Source organism: Branchiostoma floridae, chromosome 4, assembly GCF_000003815.2.
Source record: "Branchiostoma floridae strain S238N-H82 chromosome 4, Bfl_VNyyK, whole genome shotgun sequence".
NCBI classification, from domain to species: Eukaryota; Metazoa; Chordata; class Leptocardii; order Amphioxiformes; family Branchiostomatidae; genus Branchiostoma; species Branchiostoma floridae.
In genome coordinates this window covers 20,530,634-20,543,120 of record NC_049982.1, presented here as the reverse complement: position 1 = coordinate 20,543,120, position 12,487 = coordinate 20,530,634, and the positions used below count along the sequence as shown (strand labels likewise).

General features: G+C 40.8%; 1 protein-coding gene across 7 annotated transcripts in view; it reads right to left on the bottom strand.

The window, feature by feature from the left end:
- The window catches only part of LOC118413524 (leucine zipper putative tumor suppressor 2 homolog), a 53,443-nt gene that overhangs the window by 16,128 nt on the left and 24,828 nt on the right, over positions 1-12,487 (bottom strand). The window contains exon 1 of one of the 7 annotated variants that reach the window (XM_035817034.1): positions 10,738-10,864. The exons of 4 other annotated variants lie outside the window; for them this stretch is intronic. The gene's annotated coding sequence lies outside the window, so the exon portion shown is untranslated. Of the gene's footprint in view, positions 1-3,531; positions 3,557-10,480; positions 10,609-10,737; positions 10,865-12,487 lie in introns of those variants that run through there. 2 more of the 7 variants (XM_035817037.1, XM_035817038.1) reach the window with 2 other exon arrangements.

Sequence of the window (12,487 nt, the reverse complement as noted above, 5' to 3'; positions counted from 1 at the left end):
CATTGTTGTAACAAAAAAACCAACGGCGTACAGTTGTGGTCAGTAACCATCAGTTTAATCTAGGGCTAGAAGGGCAGCATTAAAAATGAAAGCACAGCCCATTCCCATGATTCCCTGAGGACCCAGCACCTGACAGGCCTGATTAGCAGCGGTAATGAGCCCATGATGGGGGGTCCTCCTCTTTTTCTCCCCTGATAGTCAGGAGAAAACTGACCTGAATGTAAATTACTGATTGATGCTCAAGAGTTCTAACCCAATGATACGTTGGGTTACATGTAACTTGCTACTAGTCACAATAGGTAACCTACTCCAAACCAGAGTTTCGAAAGGATCAGTACAGACAAGATACTTTTTTTTCAGGACAGCAGCAAACAAACAGTTTTATTTCTGCCAAGACATTAACTCTTTTTCACTCCTTACAATACATGACTCCATTAATCCAACTATTCGCCACTTCTGAACAAACACATGGCCTTACAAACACCATTCAAACACTTAGCATCATCAGCTGAGATAACTCCTGTTTAATGGGTTGGAATCATCTATTCTTTACAGGAATCAAGCCCACCTGTCCGTTGTAAGGAACTTACCCATCTCTACTAGCAAAACACTTAAGTCTGAACAATAGGGAACACTTCCGCACATAATCTTCTGATGACTAATCCTGCCTTCACATCACCTGAGATGATCACCTGTTTAGTAAACCAGGAAAAGACCACTTAGTCTTCATTTGTTCAGCTACAATGTGCTCATTGAACTAAAATAGTAAATTTAAAAGTAAAGCGAAGAAGAGAGAGGGGTGATGACTTTGGTATGTATTGAGAATGTATATATATATATATAATATATACACATGCATACAGGTACACAAACACATATACACAGCAATAGTCCTTATGTCAGTTCTGACACACACTGTGCCAAGTCTCAGTGCTCCCAGGAACCAGACCACCCAACACAGGTCACACTTCATACCTGATTTGCAAGAGGAACTGATTTTGTAGTGCTACCACAATAAGCTGGGCCCCAGGCCATGTTACAGAACCATTTTCTAACCTTATACCTTTTTTTTAAGTAAAGGGTTAGAAAAACGTCAGCCCAGCTTATGTCGTGTTAAGTTTTACACGACATAAGCTAACCACTTTCCACTTCAATACAATCTGAACTTTAAATTAGAGCACGTTCTGGCTACACTCTCACTTCAGTACAATTTAATTCCAGCTAGGCTGCACCTAAGGCTCATTCTTTAACCATCTAATGCAGTATACCATGGCCTCTAGGCTACACTAAATGAGCTTACTTCTTATTAACCCACCACTCCAGCATAAGTGGGCTCTATTTTGCCATGGGTCCATATTCATGACATGAGAGCGCTGCCCCGCCTGTTAGCAAATACCAACCTAAATTTGGTGCTGAGATATCAGATCATCTGCTATACAGATACTGCCTAAGTGCTAGGCTTATCAATAACTATTACAACTTTGTTGCAAAAACAAATACATAAACTACAGGTACAAAATGTACATTACAATATACATAAGGCTCATGTTTTACAAGCTAACAAAGAATTCTATGATAATGTATTACGGTAAAATAAAATATCTGATAAAACAGAAGCATCACTGTACAAGTAAACTGAAAGCATAAGATTTATGATCTTAGACTGGATAGTAAATAAAATTTAGAACCTAAAGATGAAGATGAAGAATGCCAGTGAATGGATCACTGTCCTGAACGTTCCTGCACCTGTGACAGAAACATTGTTCAACAAGCCACTCGCTTCTCGATCTGCTGATATCCCAGCCAGCTCTGGCTGCACACTATGTGAGATAGATGTTCCTCCACAATCATGTGAGATCTACTGGGGCTGGTCTCTGGTGGTTACCTTGTTATTAATGCAATAACATCTGATAGTGCCCCTGGGCCCGCCGTATCGCACCTCCATCATAATCAGGGCCATTTAGATGGGCCGATATGGAGGAGAATGGCTTTATTGTGGGCCATTAGTGGGCCATATCAAAACTCCTTGGTCCTCACAGTTGATACATGTATGTTCAAGATGACAAGAGCCTTTAGCTATCATTTAATTCTTACACCTACCGGTATGTCAATGACGACATACTTTAAATAATCAAAGCATCAAAACAAAAGTCTCACAGCTTATCATTTCCTTAAATTCTTGTCATGTCATCAGTTCTGTACATGTTAGGTTTTAGTTACGTTATGTTACTCTAGATTTGCAATCTGATGATACAATTGATGTGTTTTGATTTTGAAGTCTTTAACTTTAAATGGAATCTTTTGTATCCTTTCTTAAAATTTTATTTCAAATAACCTGAAAACCACAAGATTTATTTGTTGTGCCCAAGGCCCAGTAAAAGGTTCCAAGGCCTAATGGACACCATGTCAACAACACAGGCTGATAGGGGGCCTTTGTTCCCACTAATTAGCATGTGTTATTACCAATCATGCGCTTATTGGTTATTATCTCTACAGGCAGATTTAATGATGTTTTCTGATTGTTCCTCTACATCATTAATACCGACATGCACACAGGGAAGCCAGGAAGGCTTGCCTCCACTGCCCTGCGCAAGTGAATGACATTTCTTTTTGATTCTGAAAAAAACATTTTCAGGCTGACCAATTCTAAAGATGGCCATAAGAACATTTTTCTATTCAATTATAGGACAGACAAGGGCTATTTGCGGTGGGATAATCTCTGGTACACAATATAAAATCTTAAATTGGATAAACCTAGATTGCATGTCATTCACTACTAACGATCCATTTCCAGTTCCATCTAATAAATGTATTACTGACTTAGTTATAGCTCAACAAAAAGCAAACTTTGTCATTGGTCAGGACTAGGACACAATGTCTTTGATCAGCAAAGGCGACTACAACTCGTTAAAGTTGAAGAGAAGACTTATCAAACTTGACACTTTTCATCATTGAAAGCGTAACTTCTGTTTGCCTGTACTCAACTGTCAACAGGGAAATGATCAACAACCTAATTAATGTACATCCAAACATTTAGTGTGTGCTGACCAAACTCAGAGTTATGTTCAAGTCAGTGGCAAACACAAAAGCGACAAAGGCAGGCGCAGACGTATTGTGCAATTGCTAGCAGGACAGTCTGTTGCGACCTCTAATTATAAGCTCCATACATCAGGTTATTGTGGTAAGTGTTGTTTTCATGTCAGTAAAGGATGGCAGATGGCACCAAAACAAACTGATATCCAGGTACCAAATGTAACAATACACAGTTACTGAAGTAAATATGTCAGGACAGGGGCGCATCTGTCTGAGACATGCATACATGTACATGCACCCTGTAATACTAGACATAACATTGGTCAGTGCTTACAGTGCAAAATATCACACAGCAGAGACAGACTGTACCCAGTTATAATACTGACCGTATCCATGGTTAAACGTCTTTGCGCTAAGTTAGATGTCACATACTTGACATGTATACAACTAGATTATTCAGTAGGTTACAAAGTTTGCACCGCTCACCAGATCACTCACCAGATTCTAATCTGTGGAAGCCAGTGTGGACATGGTTGAAACTCTCAATTGAGTCCCTCAGCATGATATTCTACTCATTTGCCATGTTGGGTGGTTCATTTGATATCCAAATGGGGAATCAGCTATCTCAAGTGAAGAATTTGATGCACAGAAAAAATTCTTTGATATGACATCGAAATGTTCAAAGGTGCCAGCATAACTCAAAGGTTCATCCTCATCCTCACTTCTCCTGTATCAATTACTTGTCTGTTCCCCAACAACTGTAACTACAGATTTGTCACAAGTCTGTCATTAAAAGAGTCCAGCCCTCCTCCCCTACCATCCTTACTGATCTGTCCCCTCACCTGTCTGTGAAATCACTGCCGCCCTCCCACACAAGTCTATTAAATCACATCAAAAGGGGAGGTTCACAGATGTAACCCAGTTTGCCATACAATAAAGAAGGGTGAAGAAAAGGGCAGGGGAACAATAGGTACCAGTGGGAAGTGGGACAACCAGGCAGCTGGTAGTGACACTGGGTCCACTCTTACTTTTAAGGTATTCAGATTTCTTCAACACACAGTCTGAGCACTGTTGTGCTGATTCTACATAGTTCAAGCTATACTGTTAAAAACAAAAAAAAACATTGTCAAAACGAATATTTTCACTACTATTTAACAAAATTGTTAATTCTAATTAGCCCTTGGGCACGAACTTGCAATAACATTTTATTACCATCTCCTGTTACTATGATATACAACTTCCACTGGTGTACCATCAAACCAGGGTTGTAGCTAGCCTGAAATCATTTTCCGTCCCCTTGATTTTGAATCCTATCGAGCGCTGAAGGCACAACGTTCCTAGAGGAGTCTTGGGGCATGCTTTCCTGGAAGATTTTGAAATCTAGACCCTCAGAAATGCTATTTCTTGGATTTTGAGGTGTAAATTTTGCTGGTAGACTAAGTTATTCATCTTTTTTGGTGAAAAATTACACAAGAGAGACAGTTTTTTTTATATCTTTACTGACTTTACATATTGATTTTTGTCCATCACTGAGGACGGCATGGGCAAAAATATTTTCCGTCCCGAGCTGCAAAATTCCGTCAAAGAACGGAAGGACGGGTGCTGGCTACAACCCTGCATCAAACTGTAACATGAGTCCTAATGTTGATTGATGTTGGAGCCTAAAAGTCATCATTTTTGTCCCCACCTTTTCTCAGCTGGAGATACAAAATCCTGGGATAAGACATGAATATCTACGACTGGTAGATGGAAGGATCACATTTTGACATTTTCCAAATGTCAGATTATCACTTTGCCACCCAACCGTTGCTGTGGGGGGCAAGTTCTACAACAAGAGACAATTTGTCAATATCAGGCATAACTAAGTTTACTTCTTGGTTCCAAGCTAACAACAACAATATACAAATGTAGGACACAACTGTAAATTTGCGACTTTATCTCAAAATGACACAAATTTGATGCAAAAAGTCAGCTTTACTTGGTGAATGTTAGGATGCCTCTTTATTTCTACAGAAGTTAGCTTTCCACGCACTGCCTAATGTCTCTGTCTTCCTGGTGGTTACATTAAATATCAAAGTCTGACGATCATGGAACAAAACTGGCATGTCCTCACCAGACAAGTTAGAGTACATCACAAGCTGTTATGAACCCCTTTGAATTCCCTCGCAATGTTGCAAAATCTTCACATTTAGCCCATGCATCACAAATCCTCACTAACTCCTAAATATTTCAGGCTGTCACCCATGAAAGACACCTATCCCTATTGACTTGTCCATATTTTCTGATGGAAAGTCATGCCATTTCTATGACAACATTATACATGGGTAGGAGTGACAAAATTATTCAGTTTGTCATCTTATCCATGGGTGAGTGTCATATCCATGGTAACAGCGAGGTCCATTTGACACAACTGCATCAGTGGGTGTGGACCCACTCTATTGCCATGGTAACAGAACCAGATCTGTACCCATTACTTTGGGTGATGTCCAGGTCTTTTGTCTGAAACTTAGACAAGCACAAGGGTAAAATCTTACTCAGGGAGAATTCTATTCAAAAGGATAGAGCTTCCAAAATTGGATTTGGGGAGAATTTAGATGCTAAATTTAGATTCAGAATGACATTTTCGGTATGTCTGGGAAAGGCCAGGGCATGAGGGCATGGGGGAAGAGATAATGTGTGTGCGGAGGGGTGTTACTGTTTCTACAATGGACGACCAGTCCTGCATGTCTTCTCACGGTTGTCTTTAAACTTTCAGAGTATTTCGTCTCTTGTCCCACAAAGATCCAGTTTCACAGACTTCCCAACATGTTAAGAACAAGTCATGCTGAAAGCTCCAAAAGCAGGGTATTAGGACAACAACTGTGAAGGTGGCAACACCAGGTCTGGGATAAGGTTACGTCTTAGGGAGCACCTGTACAGACAGGTGAGACCCTCAGGCTTTCATCTCAAGTCTTTGTGACCAGAGGTGACCACCATCCTTCCATGGTACATTAGTAGTGCTTGGTACCCAAGGAACATAAACTACCTGTCCATCAGTGTAACACTTCAAGCCAAGAATGCTTCATGTTCCTCCAGGGAAGCTTACAGGTGCAGCACCCATGACTGGTGCACCCCAAGTGTGACTAAATTGTGTCCCAGATATCAACAACAACAAGCGTGTTTGTCCCAGGTGCTCCAGGTACATGTAAGTACCAGGTATAATCTGTGATACACACATGCAATGTTAATAGCAGAGAAGGCAAAAATATATCTCTTTGTGTGGTAGGGTCTAGCCTCCATACTTGATACACCAGAAGCACCCAATAATGAGTACTTGTAGTCAAGTGCAAGAAGAAAAGGGGTACTTAGTATTAGTAACATGGAGACTAGGACAGGAGACTTTAAGTGTGAATATCAGGTTCTCTGTGACAGGTATGCCTCAGGTAGGTTCAAGGTGTACAAAATGTAAAAGTGCAAACTATATCTGTTGTGGGAACTTTAATTAAAGGGGGCCCTATCCCTTAACAGTAGCCTATGCATGCTGTTTCAGGCAGTCTATAGATAACATCACATTTTTCCAGTAAAATGTTCTGTAGCAAAGCTAAAAAATCACCCTTCAAGTTAGCATTTCACAAACTAGATTGGTTAGTAAGGGCTAGGGGATGAAAATGCACAAAAGAAGAAACAGATATTACTCAAGAAGGAAATAGGTTAAAAATGCAGACAGTGAGAATTATCATAGGACCTATTGCCATCTGAGTCTGAGTGAACTAGAATCCGTTACTGTATGTAGATTACGCTGGAAAATAACAGTCATAACTCGAAGTCAACCACCAGCAAATGGCAGGAGAGGTCACCGGAGCACCCGGCTGATGGGCAGAAATACTCCAATCAGCTGACCTGGCAGGATAGGGGGCACGTCCCTCTCCATCTCCCTCCAACATCCGCAACAAATAACAGCAAGATCCTTCTTACTTGTTCTCATGACTTGACAGAGAGATTATTACCCTGGTCCTGAGGCCTTATAACAAAATCATCTGTTTATTTTCAAAACTCATGGTGAATTTCCATATACTGGGTTAAGGCCTCAGGACTCATTATAGTCTTTCTTCCCAATAGTCTATTCCCATCACACAGCATTTAATAACTCAATCAAATCTGTAATCAACATATGCTTTCATTTTTCATTTCAAAAGCATAGGGCAAATGCAATCTATCATCATCATATTGGTGTATCATAATTCATAGCCACAAAGATACACTTACATGTTGTTTGGAAACTTTCTTCTGGACATTGCAGTCTTAAATTTATGCCCAAATGAACCATTAGCACTACACATAGGGGGTCTGGCAGTAACATTGTGTGGTTCCCTCCTAATATAGCTAGTTTGGTCCACAACCAAACAACAATGTAACGAAAAAAAGTTCTCTGATTTCATACCTTGCCCATATGCATGCATGAAGACTGCCTTTCACAGCTGTTGAATTCAAATTGCAACATTAAGAGGGGATGAAAGAGGACGTTAGGTCTTTGGAGCAGCACAGTACCAATACCAGCCACAACAAAGGCTGGGTGCAGCAAGCCTGGGTGTAGCAAGGCCTGGTGTAATGCATAAGCTGGGTGAGTGTTGCAAAAGCTGGGTGTAGCAAAGACTGGGTGTGGCAAGGGCTGGGTGTGGCAATGGCTGGATAAAGCAAAACGTGGGTGCCGCAAAAGATGGGTGTAGCTGAGACTGGATATGGCAAGGGTTTGTTGTAAAATGGGCTACGTATGGAAAATGCAAAGCAAAGGAACGGTTTGGTAAAGGATGGGGTCTTTACTCCATGATCATACCCAATGAATCTAAATTATATGATGGTATATCACATGGAACAAGAGTCAAGACTTTATTTTGTAAAACTGTACAAATGGAGGGAGACTCTTCCAAATACTCTGAATAAGCTGCAGGGCATATCATGTGGTGGTATGGATATCAACCTGTCATGATTTGAGTCCAAAAGAATCTTAGGGATAATTTCCATACGTAAATATTATGAAGACATGGGCCAGCTTGTGACAAAAACTGCTTCCTAATATCCTCAGCACTGACAGCTGGGACCTGTTATCAACAAAGCCACTGATTTGTCCACACACCACTAATGAAACACCCTGATTGAAAAAAGATCTTTATCATATAAGAAAAACTTACAAAATGTCTACTCTAATCACAGCTTGCTGATAAAGCTGAACTTTTCCGAAACTATCTACTCGTATATGGATAGTTGGTAATTAAACCAGAAAATACCCGTCATTCAGTAAATATTATGACCACTGTCCAGCAACAAATGTGACAAACTTTTAAATCCCACTCCTCAGCAGACATACCTGGTTTCATCCTCTGCCTTACATTCTACTTTGTCTAGCCTGGCATCTACCAAGTACAGCATCGACTTGCTCCCTAACAATCTTTGCTGAGGGTTTTCTTCTTCTTGCAGCAGACAAACCTCACAAGGCTGGATAAGATGTTATACTTTGCCTAGGTGTGTGTGTGGCAGTTCATGTAATTCTACCTTCATATCCTTAATCCTTATCTTGAGATCAAAGACCTGCACTTATCTACACTAAATCACCTGGAAAATCCATAACCTAACCCAGTAGCAAACTTAAACCATCCCTCAGGCCATGTAGCAGACCTGTGTAACCTCTAGCCATGCTGTCAGATCCCCAACACCACCCTCTATCAGGGTCAAGCTAGTCAGAAGGTCACCTAAAACATCTGAATGTTATCAGATAACTGGAAATGGAGACAGGAGAAACATTCCATTTTTGTATATTGTAAAGTGTCTGATTACAGCAGTCCAGACACTTTGAAAATGGTTCTGATATATCAAAAGCTGAGAATGCTTCTACCATCAAGTTCAACATTCTAGAAACATGACTTGACCAGGTTTCAGTAAGTACTACATGGCACGTTAACTAAGAGGGTAAAAAGAAGCAACAACATACAAAGTGAACACTGAATGTCTTGAATGTGATATTCAGCACAGAAAATGAAGAATGTAAACAAACATATCTTCATTTTTCCTATCATGTTTCAAAAACTTAAGAAACTTGACAAGGTGATTGAAAATCATCTTAATTCCAAGATTAGTGTTTATTCTCATGATCCTTTCCTGTAGTATTTATGGACACAAGCCTGATGGTAACCACACAGAAAACAGAAACTGTTTTTATCTGCAGGGCTGATCATTATCAGTTAATTATCAAGTAATTGCTGCTGGAAAACTGTTGACCCCAAAGTTGGATCTGACCTTTGAGTCACATGGAATAGTCTTCAATAGCGGCAGGAATTCATTTTCCTGACTGAACCTTCCACAAGGTCACTTCCATCTTTAGGCTAGGGTAAGAAGGTTATTGAAAACTGGTGTATCCACTGAAACTTTGTTGGTGTGGAAGTGACTGATGGAAAACAGCAGTTTGAGGAAGATAAGACCATATGCCAAATGTTGAACATATTTTGGGGAATACAACAGTTAAGATGCCCTATAGTCATGATCTCCATACTGGTAACCACTGAGTGAAAACATAACTGCGGATTGGACCTGGAATGTTATATTTAAAACATAAAAAGTATAACAAGGGTATTCCATTTATGATTATAATTGAAAAAAAATATATCCACCTCGCCTATGAGGATTGCCCCATTCACTCGCTCCAAGTCTGTCTACTGTACTTTATTGGTCTGCAAGAAGGTACCATTATTTGGCAGGGGTGTCCAAGAGAACCTGTCAACCATCCAACAGACAAGGCCAAGTGCAGGACAGAATGAATCACACTGGGGATCACCCCTAGCTCTTATGGGATTCCCAAATACTTGGGATCAAGTGGGCTTCCGTGATGTCTAGACTAGACGGGGCGGAAATATTCAAAACCACCAGACAAAGTCACAGCCACTGCATTCCAGCCCATAAAATATTAAGATGGAGACGTTGATAACGGCAACAAGGTCCAAAACGTCAGCCTGACAACTGGTTTTGAGTAGGCAATAATATTGCATTTTAACACATGTACATGTGGTATGCAATTTCAGTGTGATCAGTGATCCGAGATTGAATTGTAACATGAAAGTAACCAAAGAGAAGACAGTGGATTTGCAGGATAGACACTCTTCTAAAACTCTAATTACATGACTAAAACTAATCCCTGTATTTTCTATCCCTGATGAGCTAGATGTTAACTGAAATTGAATCACCCCCATGACAGCCAAGTGCTGGTTCTGAGCTGAGCGGAAACATTTATACGACAGCCAACATAAAAGCTATCAAAATGGAAATGAATCTAGCCATCCCTCTGGGGAAAGTCATAAAACTGCAAGAATAGCAGACCATGATGTAACATACTGCAGCACTGATTTCTTTACCTACCCGACACAGAATAACTGACACAAATATTTCCCACAAAGGTAGCTGGTAAAAAGTTCTGCCTTACCAAAGTTACTGAAGACCCCACTGCTTTTCGTCACGAAGTAAGGATAATCGTTGTATAAATGCCAGAATGTGCACAGATATCACGCTGTGGCGGTACGGTAGATCTCACTGTGAGAAACGATGTCTCTGATCTGCAACAATCCTAACTCAAGTGTGGGTTGCCTCTGGGCTGACCCTATAGGTTGTCAGGACAAATCTATCATGTGTCAGAAAGACTGAAATGCTGTTCCTGCTAAATTTGTGACAGACCTGCCTTACCTTTTGGCCCTTTTTTCTTGGTCCTCTCTCCATGAAAGGGAGGAAAAGCACACAGCATGGACACCCAATATGCCTAGAGATGTTCCTAAATATAGAGGCTGGACCAGCTCTGGGCTGGCACACACACGCATGTAGATATATATACAGCTCATTTTCCTGGCTGTTAAGAAATAATTGAACCATTATCCTCATTTCCCCCTACATATTATCCTGTAATGACCATAAGAGTCTACAATTACAGACAAACTTGCTCATTCTAGAAGTAGTAGGATTTGTTGGCAGGTAAAGGACTGAGTATCTGTTATCAGATCTAGCCGCCATAGATCGATACCAATCATATGGTTGAAGGCACCAAAATGAAGACTTGAACACTGCAGTGTTGCGGAAGTGTCTGGCCGAATAACTCTATCCATTTTTCATGACCGCTTGTGTCAAATATGACTCTTATCAGGGTATATTTCACTTCCTTTTTATAAAATATTCATCCTGACATTCTGACAAAGGAGATTTGTAACAGATTAGGAGTTGGATTAACCTTGACACTGCAGACTTACACAGGTCTAAAACTGGACCTTCCGTAATAGGACAAGGCAGCAGTAATTCTATCGCTTGGTTTGTGGACAGGAGATACAGAAAAAACACTTTACATATGTTCTCTTACAATATTCTTTCCTGTTCATGTGATTTGCTGATGTCTTAGACCCCGTTCACATGGGAAAAAAGCAAGTGAGTTAAACGAGGAATCCGATTAAAATGACCAATCCAAAGCCATGTGAACAGAACTAATCCGATTGGATTGCCCATTTTGGATTGGATTGGATAGGATTGCAATCCACCTCCGGAGGTGGATTCAGCGCGCGCAATCCGATTGGCGCGCAATCCGATTGACCGGAATCGGCCATGTGAACACAATTGGATTGGATTCGGGCTTGTTTCATGGTTTTTACGTCATACATACGGGTACAGTGGACATTAGACATACAACCATACCTACAACATGGCAAAAAAGTATGATACACGGATTAGAAAAGAAGTTTATGGGCAAGTTTGCTTGCAAAATCATCTTACCGCTATGGTTAACAACTGCGGACGCCGCAAGATTCGCCGGAACATGTGCACCGGTTCTTTCCAAAAATCGGCAGTGTGGCAGAAGACCAACTGGTTAATTTTGGCAATATTGCCCATGAAAATAACATGTATGGTTTCGTTTCTCTCCTGTTGTTGGAGCCAATGTCCCAACACCACTAAAAAAGCAAATATTCTACGAGAAAAACAGTCGGAAGCGTGTCTAAACAGAAATTTCGAGCTTGGGTCACTTCACTGCATGCAAGCATGGGCGAGCAGTTTTTTTAAACGAAACACAGACTTTTATTTCAGATAAATACGTGATGAAGTCAAATGTTTTGGTAGCAGTTTGCCTTATTTATGCAACTTCTGCAACAGATACATTTTATATAGTTAAATGTAGAGTATAATCACACCGCGCGTAACATTTCCACCCCCAGTCTAATAGACTATCCCAATGACCCCGTATGACCCAGATGCCGCCACTTTCGTCAGTGTGTGTTGCGGACCATCGACGCGTCAAAATCTGACCAAAAGCCGGCCCATTTCTCAAGTTATAATCAATATCGATGTCGCTACATCCTTCAAAATTATGAGGTAGTCTGGCAACATTTTGAAAAAACTACGCGTGCCCGCGGTGGTCGTTGGAAACAGTGGCCGCGGCCCCGGGGGGGCAGGGGGGGCG